General features: G+C 42.3%; 1 protein-coding gene across 7 annotated transcripts in view; it reads left to right on the forward strand.

Moving 5' to 3' along the window:
* The window catches only part of PAK1 (p21 (RAC1) activated kinase 1), a 77,006-nt gene that overhangs the window by 23,504 nt on the left and 41,064 nt on the right, over positions 1-12,438 (forward strand). For 4 of the 7 annotated variants that reach the window (XM_030946685.1, XM_030946676.1, XM_030946704.1 and 1 more), the window contains exon 2: positions 4,193-4,271. The exons of the other annotated variants lie outside the window; for them this stretch is intronic. The gene's annotated coding sequence lies outside the window, so the exon portion shown is untranslated. The remainder of the gene's footprint in view (positions 1-4,192; positions 4,272-12,438) is intronic. 7 annotated transcript variants of the gene reach the window in all.

The following is a 12,438-nucleotide window of genomic DNA, read 5'->3' on the forward strand; positions in this document are numbered from 1 at the left end:
TAGACGGAAACTTGGCAATTACATTTGTGTGGCTATTTGATTCTGTTCTCCCAAAATACCTCTGGAGAGCATCCAACTGTAGCTCTGCTCTGATCCCAAGACTACCCTGCAGATGCCCTGAGCACACACTCATGTAAGCAGCAAGCTCTGGCGGCCTGATCTGTGTAGTTGCTAGAAAGCTTCAAAATCTGCTTTGGTGTCAGAGGGCTTTCCATTTGGGAAAGGAACTGATACCATTCCAATTTTAACTCTGGAAGAGGAAGGGAAAATAGAAAAGCTTCAGAGAAGCAAGTTTTTGTCTAGACTGTGGAGCCAGCTGGGTGTCTTGTTCTGTCTTGTCAGGCTGCCTTCTTGTTTGGGGCTGTGTCTGAGTGGTTGACAAATGCATTAACTCTGGGAAAATAAACCCACTTTTGGTGTGGCAAACGAACCAGGTCTCCTATGGCCATCCCCTGCCGCAGTTGTTTCAGCACTGCCTTACTGACCCATAAAAACGCACAGTCTTCTCTCCTTGTCCTTTCCCACTCAACATTTGAAAAGCTTTCCTCTGTTTTTGCCTTAAAAACTACTTTTGAAATGAAAGTTCCCTTTTGTTTCACTGACTATAAAGTGTGCATGATAATTACAGGACAGTTGCTGTGTTAGGTGAGGTACTGCAGGGTTTCTGCAGGACAAAACCCTGCTCCAAGCAGGAGCAGTTCAACTTCTCTCACTCAAACCCCAGGGGCCAGGGACGAGGAATTTCCTTGGTTTTGTGCTCTGCAGTGACAGTGGTATCTGTGTGGATACAATTTATTGCACTGTAAGTAATAGTTTAATGGCCTTGCATGAGATAAATGCTGTTTCGTGCTGGTGTGTGGTTTTCAATAGTATGGCAGAGAATTACTTAGGCCTTTTAATCTGCATCATTCAAGAAGGCAGTATTTTAAAAATGTGATTATGATATCAAGAGTTTGTGAAGTGAAGGGCAGAGAGGCTTTTGCTGCTCCAAAATTTTCCTATCTAGAGAATGTAAATCATAAGCATGACAACTATGGGATTTTAATTTTTTTTTCTATTTGATTTGGTGTTTTTTTTATTCTTTGCGTCAGGCTTCTTTCCTTCTCCTGCATTTGGATCCTCTTAAAAATGACTAGTTTCAGGGAAAAATGCAAGCATAGCAAAATACCTGTGGAAGTCTTCTGTCATTTGCTAACTAATTGCTGCTTTTAGAGTGGTACCTGTCTTGTTTCTTCAGCAATATGTCTACTTGGCTGTGCTCTTGCTCCAAAATAAGTCATGTTTCATTCTCTGAAAGCCCCACTCTCCTTGACTGACTTTTAATAAAATTTTTATCATTTGTTTGGGTTATTTTTTGTTGGTTGCTGTCAGGGAGATGCTGTGGTGGCTAAAGAGGCTGTTCCTCTTACCTGCTGTATCCCAGTTGCTGCATTGGTTATTTACAAGGATGTGACCTGACTTGTGCCATAGGTGTTGACCCTGTCTTGTGCAAAGCCCTGCTGCCTCCAGGGATCCAAATAAAGGATCTTTTTAAGAATTAGATGCTAGAGACCCTATGCTGTTGTCTGTAAAACCGGGGACTGCAGGTTTCAGGCTCCCCATTCAGAGCAGCTGTACTGTACAAAGCCTTTGGCCCCTGGAATACCTGAGTTCCTCAACTCCCTGCAGGATCAAGGCCAGGTTGGGTTGAACAGGGCTCATAGACATGTTTCCCTCAGGAGAAGCACTCAGCTCTGGCACATACTTACCTGGTCGATATTTGCACTGTTAAGAGTGGGACATGGATGGGAAAGTTCATCAGCCAGTGGTAAACTGGTTTCCTGAGCATCAATATCATTAGATTTGGGTTCAAAGGCACTGTGTGGGCAGAAACTGGCCTCTCAGCCCTCAGTGCTTCCTTGCTGTAAACCCATCCACCTTCTCCCAGGTCATGTTTGGGATGGCAGTTCTGGAGGTATTGGGTGGGAAAAGATAGGGATTTGGGTGCTGGAAGAAAGTTCTAGAAAAGCATTTGAAGGTGGGGGTATTATTGCACAAGTTAAATGGTACCCTGGATGCAACTACTTTGTGGTTGGGGTTGTTTTAAAGTGTGCTTTATTTGGCATTGAATAGCTATCAGAGGTGTTTTTAGCCACTGTGCTTTTAAAATCAGCATGCTAAACCCCCTTGGTGTTGTGAGAATATGTGCATATGCAGACTGGTGTTGGTTGAATTCAATTGTTACAAAACACATCCTTGGAAACCTCATCTGGGATGGTGTTGGCATGTCCCTCACATTTTGCCAGTTTTCAGAAACTGTCAGGTAGTACTGTGTGGGAAGTGTTACAGGGATAAATCCTGAAATCCTAATTTGGGCTAAACTCCCACTGTTTTCAGTGGGTGGCTTGCTGGCATTAAGGCCAAGTACCCCTCAGCTATTACAGATGACCTTTCTGTCCTTTAAAAATCAAGGAGACTGAGACTTGATGCCTCCGTCTTGTACTAGAGATCAAACTGCAGGATTGCAACTCTTAAAGTTTGTACATGTGCTGAGATTTGTGAACAAGAAGTTGGTTAACCAAAAACATTTCCAGTAACTGTTCTTTAGATTCTCATTAGTGCTGGTGAAATGCCAGAGATCTGGAAAGAGAAATTAGCTGGTGATTTAGAGCAGTGCATGTAGGGGAAGCACTGATGTTCTGAAAACTCTGCTTTTTATAAATGGAGAATATATAACCCCATGTATTTTAAATGGAAAAATTTAAATTCTTTCAAGTTACCAGCATAAATTTCTTGAAATTGTTTGCTCAGATAACTGATATGTATTTTTTTAGGAGAATGTTTCTATGAAATGCCTGCAACTTTTGTCAGTATATTGCTTTCCAGCAAAATTGAATTAAATGTATTTTAGAAGTCAAGAGTCTGAAAGCAGGTACCTGAAGTTCCTGACTATCACCAAGAGGTTGAGATCATAAGTTGTTCTGGCTTTGTCTCTATGCAAGAAAGAGGGAAGATGTTGTGTTTGTGTTGGCAACACTTAAGAAATTCAAACAATATTCAAACAGTAAGAAAAGAAAAAGGCCCAAATCCCTCCAGAAAATGTTGCTGTGCAAACCTTGGCTGGCAGAAGGTCTTCCCAGCTGAAAAGCTTCTTTCCTACATCTCAGTGGAGCATGAAAATTAAAGTCTGACTAAACCCAACTTGATGTCAGCCTCAAATGTTATGTAAGGGTACCCCAATAACTTGCTCAGTTGTGACTGAGGCTCTGAAGCCCACCCTGTATTGTTTTTCCTGCCCATTTCCCCTTAGGTGGTCACTGCCTATTCATATTTCAAGCTCAGGAGGGCTCTTCTGTCCCATCTCTGGGACTCCAAGGGGGAAGAAGCATTTTCAAATCCTTCCATGCCCCCCTTTACCTCTGAGTTCCCCCTCAGGATTGTGTACACAGCTCTCCTTTTCTTTTCCTTTTTTTCTCTTCATGGGAATATGTTTCTTGTGCTAACTGAAATTGCAGAAGCAGCTGGAAGGGCTTCATCTCTTGCTGCGTGCTCTCTAACTACCTGAATTGCCTTTCCTTTAAGGAAGTGATTGATAGGAGGAGGGCCAAGCAGACAAGAAGTACTTTGGCTTTCTCCCCCTCTTGTGCCTCCAAGATCACAAATGAGGTCTGTGAGAACTGGGACAAAAGCTGGCATCTCCCAAGTGCTGGAACTGTACCCCACACACTAAATTTCATAATGAGGGTGTTATGGTACTGATCCCAGCTCTTCTGCTGGTTTTCTGCTCAAGGTTGTCACAAGCACTTCTAATTTGTCTTCATCACTAAACTGGGGCCTTGGATGCTGAGGAGTAAAAACGTGCCTCAGACAAGTGGTCTGAATGGTAATGTGTGTCTCTTTCCTTTAAAGCCTCCCTGTCAGTTTGTGTGGCTTGTATTTGCAGAATTGTAAGTTCACAGGAACCTCTGTGTGGATAGTCTAGTCCAATTCCCTATCTAATGTAGTGGCAGCTGAAACAGTCAGCTCAATGGCATGTCCAGTGGGGTTTTGAGCATGCCCAAGGATAATAATTCCCATTATCTTCCTGAGCAACCTGTGGTTTTCTGAGTTCTGTGGTTTTGTGTCCATCTCCCCTCATCCCCACCCAGAAAAAAAGTGTGGTTTTGTTGTGGGGGTTTGTTCTTACATTTAAATGGAATTTCCTGTATTTCAGTTTGTACCCACTGACTCTTGTCCTGTTGCTGGATACCACCAAGAGGAGCCTGGTTTCATCTTCTTTACATCTGTATCAGGTATTTATGCACATTGATAAGACCCTTCTGAATTTTTTCTTCTCCAGGCTGAAGAGTCCCAGCTCCTTCAGCCTCTCCTTATATACCAGATACTCCAGTCCCTTAATTGTCTCTGTGAACCTTTGCTAGACTCTCAGCAGTATGTCCACATCTCTGGTGTACTGGGGAGGGAAGGACTTGTCCCAGCATTCCAGTTTTGTCTCACCAGCCCTGAGCAGAGGGGAAGGATCCCCTCCCTTGACCTACTGGAAGTTGTTTTTCCTAATGCAGCCCACATGCTGTTGAACTTCTTTGCTACAAATATGGTTTGGAGGCTTATGGCCAACTTGATGTCCACCAGGAATCTCAGGCCTTTCTCTGCCTTTTCTGCTTCCTTTCTGCCTGTTGGCTCCCAGTCTGTACTCCTGAGCAGCAGGGCTTTGCACTTTCCTTTTTTGAAGTGCAAAGGTTGGTGTTGGCCCATTTCTGCAGCCTGTCCATATCCCTCTGAGTGGCCTGCCTGGTCTGTTAGCCACCACTTCCAATACTGTATCATCTTCAAACTTCCTGAAAATTGACTTTCTGCTGCCACCCATAATCTTTCCTTTATAAAGCATTCAGAGCCCTGGGTGAAGTATGTAATGAATCAAATATCTCAACAGTTTTAGAAAGTACATTGCTGTTCATTTTGGAAAGTCAGACAGAGATGAGGCAGCTTCACTAGCACTAACAAAACATTAAATGCTGTGCCTTGCAGTAAAGGACTTCATTATTATTATTTAGGACTTTCCTTCCTTGAATCTCTCATACTTCATGCAATACCAGCTCTTGCCCTTTGCTAACACCATAGCAACCTGCTATAAATGTCACTATATAATGTGGCTTGTTGGCCAAAAGCTGGACAAGGAATGCTTTCTAGGGCAGGAAATCCATGGGGTCAGTAAAAAAAAGTGCATTAGAATGAGGGGAAAATCCCACTGTTATTGTATTGCAAAGTGATTTTTCTTTTTCTCTCCCAAACTGTGCCCTAGAGGAAATAGAGGCATCAACCAAAATTCTCTCAGTGCTTTATCTATATCCCCCTCCCCCAAAACCTACATTCTAGGCACCGTCTAAACCTCTGGGCTAACAGATGGTGTTGAGAGAGGGAGGGAGGGGGAACAATTTGCATCTAAATAGCTGAAATAAGAAAGGGTCATGTCCCACAGACCAGCCCCACTCACCTGCTGTTTAAATCCCCCTGAGAAACAGGCAAGCGCGCTTGGTTTTTTAATGTCTGCGTCAGCTGTACTTGCTCTCTGAAACTTTCTGCCCTAAAAAGCTGCAATCCTCTGCATCTTGCTGTAGGGATTCTGTTCTGCCCCCAAAAGGACGAACTTTTAAGGCTTTAGTTCTTTGAGTGGATTTGACAGCTGTGTCACTTCTGTTCAGCCCTCCCATCAGAGTGACTGTTGCTGTTGGTTAGCATAATTAGCACAAGACTAATGATACAGAAAAAGTTCAGAGCAAATATTACCTCTTCTGTCAGCTTGCTACTCTCATGGCTGCCTGATTCCACCTTCAGAGGTGCTCTAGCCATATGGTCCTGTGGACTCATGATGCAATATTCCGTGCTGGGTTTGTGTGTGTAGGTGGGATGGGCTTTGGCTCTAGTGACCTCCAGGCTGCAGTCCAGTGGGGATCCTGATCCTGCAGGACCGTGGCATGGTGTTGGATGGCTGTGCTTAATCCTGCAGGCATGCAAAGCCAACTTGCTCTGGCTTCCTGACTGTGTCCTGTAAGAATTCCTCAAGGTCTAAGACCTTGCTGCTTTGTAATGATTTTGTTTTGGAGTGTAAGGGTCTTTTACCCACCTCTGTTACGCATTCATGGAGACTACTCTGGGGCTACCCCCCTGTCCTGGCAGCAAGAAGTGTGCTTTTGTCTCTTCAGGCAGAGTTTCTCAAAGTTTAAGGCTGTGGAAAGCCTGTAATAAGGAAAACCTCCCCCATTCTTCATAATCATGGACACATTCATGACCCCAAAACCATCCTACCTTATTTCCCAGTGATATTTGGAGAGGCAAGAGGGCTTTGCATGAAGTTTAGTCTTAGTACAAAACACCAAGATGAGCAAAACCTGGTTCTACTCATCAGTTCCTTGGACTTCCACACTCAAATACTAAAAATAAATAATGTGACAATAGTCCAGGTGGTTCAGGAACTTTATTACTGTTGTCTGTTGACAACATCTTCTCTACTTCCCAAGAAAGCAGAGGCATTGAAAGGTTGAGTTTGGCAGACTGGAAGGCTCTGCAGGATAAGGAGTGGTGAAGATGATGTCTGGGGACTCACCACTGTCTGCTGTATGTTGATCTGGTAGAATAAAATGTCTGCAAAGGATGTTTTCTGTTTCTGGAACTGCAAGACCTTGCATCTCTTCTTTCTTCAGCACAAGCCTGGAGGGAATAGGTGAGGTTAACCTTTGCTAAGCTCCTGGGCCCTCCCTCCCACAAGTGTCTTGGAAGAGGAAATGGCCTCAAGAAGTGTCTTTGTTTTTTTTTTTTTTTTTTTTTTCCCTAATTTAATTCCCAAGTATATTTCAGTACTGTGGGTAGTAGTGGTTGATGTGCATTAGAGCAACATGGATCTGGGCAACAGCCTTGTTTGCATGCCTCGGGGGAATAAGTTTATTTATTTTATAATTTAATATAGATTCCAATTAATAGAAACAAGATCTGAATACATCAAACAAGTATGAATCCTTACAGAAATAACTGGGCAATGCACAATACCAAATTATATTATTTTAGAGCAGTCTGTGGTACTTTATAACTTTCCACAAATGTGTTTCTTTTTAGTACTTTGTCACTTGAGGATAACTATGTTTTATAAATGATCATATCACATGATGCATACTCACTGTCTGTGAGTAAACAAAATAAGAGAGTTAACTAGGGTGGTGCAGGTTACATACACATGCACACATCTATGTGTGTGGATATACATGTTTATACATCCACACTCTCTTCTGTAGGACACTCTCTGCCCTGCTCCTTCTGCCCCCTTCCCCAGTTCAGTGATGCAGGCAGGTGACTGGCTCTGGCAGCTGTGCTGCTGGTCTTTGCCGTGGATAAAATGCTTGTTATGCAGCAGGACCCCACAGACCATGTAAGAGCAAATCCAGAAATGAAAGATGCTATTGGAAATATTTATTTTTCCTGTTTTTTAAAAATAATACCATGTAAATTGTGCATCTGTAGCAGAGGTGCATGTTACTTTTTGACAAAGGAGGCAAAAGGGGGGTATATGAGGAATTAGGTGCCCTTTGAGGTGAGGTTTGCAGGTAGTGGGATGGAGACTGGGGAAACTGGATTTCACAGACTCCTAGAATGGTTTGTGTTGGAAGGGACCCCAATGATCATCCAGTTTCAGTCCCTTGCCATGGGGACTACCCTCTACTGTGCCAGGTTGCTCAAAGCCCCATCTAACCTTGCCTTGAAGACTTCCAAGGATGTGATATCCACAGCTTCTTGGGCAGCGCCATCACAGGAAAGAATTTCTTCCTATTATCTAATCTAAACCTACTCTCTGTCTTATGGCCATTCCCCCTTGTCCTGTAACTCCATGCCCTGGTCCAAAGTCCCTCTCCAGCTCTATTGTTGCCCCTTCAGGTACTGGAAGGTGCTCTAAAATCTCTGTGGAGCCTTCCCTTCTCCAGGCTGAACAATCCAGCTCTCTTAGCCTGTCTGCATAGCAGAGCTGTTCTGGCCCTCTGAGCATCTTTCTGGTCTCTTCCAGTTTTGTTCCAGCAGGCCCACATCCCTCTAACACTGAGGTCCCCAGAGTGGGATGCAGACTCCAGGCAGGGTCTCACCAGAGTGGAGCAAAGTGGAGAATTGCCTTCTTCTGCCTGCTGGTCACAGGCAGAAGAATGTAGGCTGCTTTTATTTTAGCAGGTTTCTTTTTGTTTCGTTTATTAAGTGGCTTACCAAGTGGCTGACTGACATTGGAACATTTATTTCTGTATCTTCCCAAGCTCTCTCACTGGAAGAGGAATTTGCTGTACAGAAAGGACCATTCTGGTAGTCTACAGTGTTACTTCAGTCACTTTCTCTGTGTGGAGCTAAAATACTAAAGAAAAAGATGCGCAGTATTGGAACCATGCCTAAAGCAATCTTTGGCATAATAGGATTATTTTACTGATTTTTAATTAAAATAGAGTTCTAACTAGATTGTTTTGAGCATACATACAGCTCTGGTTTGTTGTTGTTGGTCTAATTGCCTCCTAAATTAAAGGTATCAATATTCTAATCCACCTTCTCCCTTGGGATACTGGCATTAAAAGAGGGTGTGGAATGCTATGTAAATGATTTACAGGCATGCAATATAGAAAATGGTCTTTAAAGGCATTAGCCAAAACTTAGGTCTTCCCTTTACCTGTGATGTCTTGACAGGGAGACTGATGAATTGTTATTTTTCGGTATGTATTTATTTCTCTGTCCTGACAGGTCTTTTAAATGGTTAGAAATGTAGTCTGAGAAAAATGCCAATAATCTCAGCCTTTGAGGAAGAAGCAGTTAATGAGTCTTCAGGGAAATACCCAGAGTCCAGATGCTCCATGGGGAAGAAAAGGTTGAGAGCCATTGGACCAGGGGTTGGAGACAATACATCATCTCAGATCTAAGATGGAAGCTGTCTGCTGACTACACAAAATACTAAAATGACAGAATTACAGACTCATTTGCTTAGGACTACTTTTTGAGAGCCCATTTTAAAAAGTAATGATTTGGGATTTGACTACTTCTATTTAAGATATATTGGTTAATTTTTGTCACAAATAAAGCATTACCTTTTTGCAGATTTTTAATTATCTTTGCGAATTGAAACCCTTTGGGGAAGTTTCAGCTGTGTGGGATGTAAATTCAAACCATGCTGTAAGTTTAAAGAATATATATTAGGCTCAAATCCAACTTCTTACTTCAAAGCTAAAAGGGACCTTACAAAGTAGAAGGCCAGAAGTTTAGATGTCTGTTTTATAACATTCTAATAGAGTAGCAGAGACTGACAAAACTTTTGTCAATGTAGAATATTTAAGCACCTAAGATAAAACTAGATGTACATTGAAGAGTGTTCACAGGAAAGCAAGAGTTATTTCCAGCCTGAAGAGATTTTTCTTAAAAATAAAAGCAGCCAAACATGCGTACGTTGGGAGGCTGTTGGGAGGAATCAGCACCTGCAAATACCAGCAGTACAGGAATAACCAGGAATGGAACAAAAAGTTGAATGGGGCCCTGAGCAACTTGATCTGCTGGGAGGAATTGCTGCACATTGCTGCACATTGGCTGGACTTAGTTGATTTTTAAGGGCCCTTCCAAACTAAGCCTTTTCTATGATTTTGTGAAAACTTGGGCCAAAAGAAATAACTGAAAAGAGTGGAAGAAGCAACCTCATCCTTGCAAAGGAGACAGTTCACTTAAGCTCTGTTGTGGTCATGCTCTGTTGTAGATTGATTTGAAGGATCTCCTTTCCCACAGCAAATGCATTTTACTTCACTGAATCCCTCTGCAATGAGTGTGAGGACAGAAAAGATGGAGTTAGTGCAGGCTGTGCCACAATATGAGTGTGAATTGTTAGTAAAGAGGAAGGCAGCACTTGCCTCGAGACAAGTGTAAATGGCATAAAGTGAAGGGGGGAAAATTGGTTTGGGAAGTGCATCCCCATGCATTGCTCGTGGGTGTGCTCAGGGGTCAAACCAGGTATTTCTTGAGAGCTGTGCAATAGCTGTTTCCAAAACTGACTACCCTGTTTATATCTTGAGGTTTTTTAGCAAACAGAGCTGTTACTGTAGAGGTGAGAGGTGAAATTATGGGGTGCTAGTTACAGAATTTAAAGTATCCTTTTATGCTCTCTTGCCTTGGATAGGAGAGAGGGAGTGTGGTTAGGTAACCTGAGGTGGGTGCTGGGTTTGTGCGGCCAAAACAATGAGAGAGCTTTGGGTTGTGGGTAGGTACCATATCTCTATGGCAGCCTGCTGCAAACATTCTTGACTCTTAATTGCTGAAATTAGGGGAGGCTGATCAGAAAACTGTACCTGGACTTGCTGCATGCTGTGCTCTCCTAATTGTTATGCTGGTGGTCTTAGGAGCAAGTAGCTGTAGGACTTGAGCAAGGTGACTTAAAGCAATGGGAGAGAATACTGCACTGAACAAAATGCCTTAACTCGTACAACTTCCTAGAGCATCTGTCTTTGGTTGTTGTCTTCATTTTGGAAATCGGTTGAGTTTTATTCACCCCTTAGCAAAGGTACAACATTGTCTGCCCAGTACTGGCCATAAAAAGATTTTTATCATTTTAACTGCACAAAGGACAAACTATAGCCTGACAAAGCAGTCTTGAGATGAATAAAACATACATACTGGCAATCCATCGTAATCCATCCATCAGTGAAATCCCAATTCTGCTGAATGTGCAGTTCATATTGTCACTAATTGTATGATGTAGATGCTTGTCCGCTGGGAATTGGATGGAAATTAGCAAGTCACTTGCTTCAGATGCTGACAGGGCTGTGAATGGGAGCTCAGTCAGTCTCCTCTGTGTTGGGATTTATGGCTGCAGTGTTGCTGCTTCTTGAGAAAAAATGAATTTTAAATAGGTAGCAGTGAAGATCCATGCATCCTGCTGAAAGCTGCTTAGGTCACTGTAGCAAGAACAGAGGGTAAGAAGATCTGGGCCCCAGAAAAGCACAAATCTTTGCTCAAAGATGTTGAGGAAAACCTTGCCTGCTATATCTAGCCTTGCAATTAACTCCTACTCTTAATTACATAGTGCCTTAAAATGGGCCTGCCACTGTAACAAATGATGTTGTTATATTTCCTTTTGTTCAGTGGAATAAAAATAGTTCACTTGGCTCATGGGCTTTATTTAACTGAGCGCTAATGCAGACTTGGTTGTAATATATTGCAGAAACAGCAGTTCCTTTGTGCCAGTCCTATAGAGCTTTCTTTTCTCTACTGACATACAGGAAGTATGATTGGAATCTGAGTAAATGATGTGATAAAAGGCTTGATGGTGCTTCCTAAAAACAAACTGCTGCTCATTAAATTAAACGATGATGATTCTTAATGGACACGTTAGTGCTCTGCAGTGCATTTGGTACAATTAAGGAAGTCTAGGGATGTGAGACCTTGCCACTATGGCTCCTCCTGTTTGTTCTAGAATCATAAAGCAGGTAGAATAGGGAGTTTTGCTAGCATATAATTATAAACACAGAGGTGATGTTCTTGCAGCAAAGAAGACCACTGTGACAGTTTAATTAGGGGAGAAACTGCAAGCCACCTTAGGCTTTTTCATTTTGCCTTGTAAGTGAACTGCTCATAGAGCATTTCATGTATTGCACTTGAAGGGGTAATCATTGTAAATCTGAAGCAGATTTATGTGCAGTTCTCAAATTGCTTGTCTTCACTGATATTAAATTAGCTCTTGCAGCACTGGGTATTTGATGGTGCTTGTCTCTAAATTCAGTTTGTCTACAAAAACCTTATATTTGATGCAGAGCTTATCCTGTCTTTGGAGAACTATTCATTCTCCCCTCTTTTCCCAGCTTTGAAGAACCAAAACTTTTAACAAAGCAACATGAAACTGAACCAATCTTTGTGATTTTATTTAATTGAAATCTACTGCCAGTATGAAAATCCTGGCTAGCAATTAAGGGAATGTGACAGCTTTGCCAGTCATTACATAAATACTATGGAGCATTGGGCTTCCTACTGTCATTAGCTACAATGAACACAATGGAGCTATACACAGGAGCAAGAACTACTCTGATGATAAATGTTTGCATTTCCAATTAGCACTGAACTGTTGTGGCATTTTCCCCTCAGTCTAATTGAGGGTCTTGGGTGGTTTCATTCACTAATGATAATTGGCTTGTCTTCTTGCTCTTTACTTTCCCAGCAGCAAAAGAGTTGAATGAGTTTTGCTCTGAAGAACATTGGTCTCCTCCTTGCATGTCTTTGTGTCTCAGTGTTTCTTCACCTCAGAAAAAACTCAGCTTTTACAGGTTAATGTAAACTTTCATCTATTTATGTACTGTGGCTTTTTGCTAACCACTGCATTGCAGTGTCCTCTGTGCCTGTGGGATGTCGTTGACTTGATCTGAAAATGTTCTCGTTTTCTTAGATGTTTTTTACCCCCACCCCCATTACTAA

This window comes from Camarhynchus parvulus, chromosome 1 (assembly GCF_901933205.1).
Source record: "Camarhynchus parvulus chromosome 1, STF_HiC, whole genome shotgun sequence".
NCBI lineage: Eukaryota > Metazoa > Chordata > Aves > Passeriformes > Thraupidae > Camarhynchus > Camarhynchus parvulus.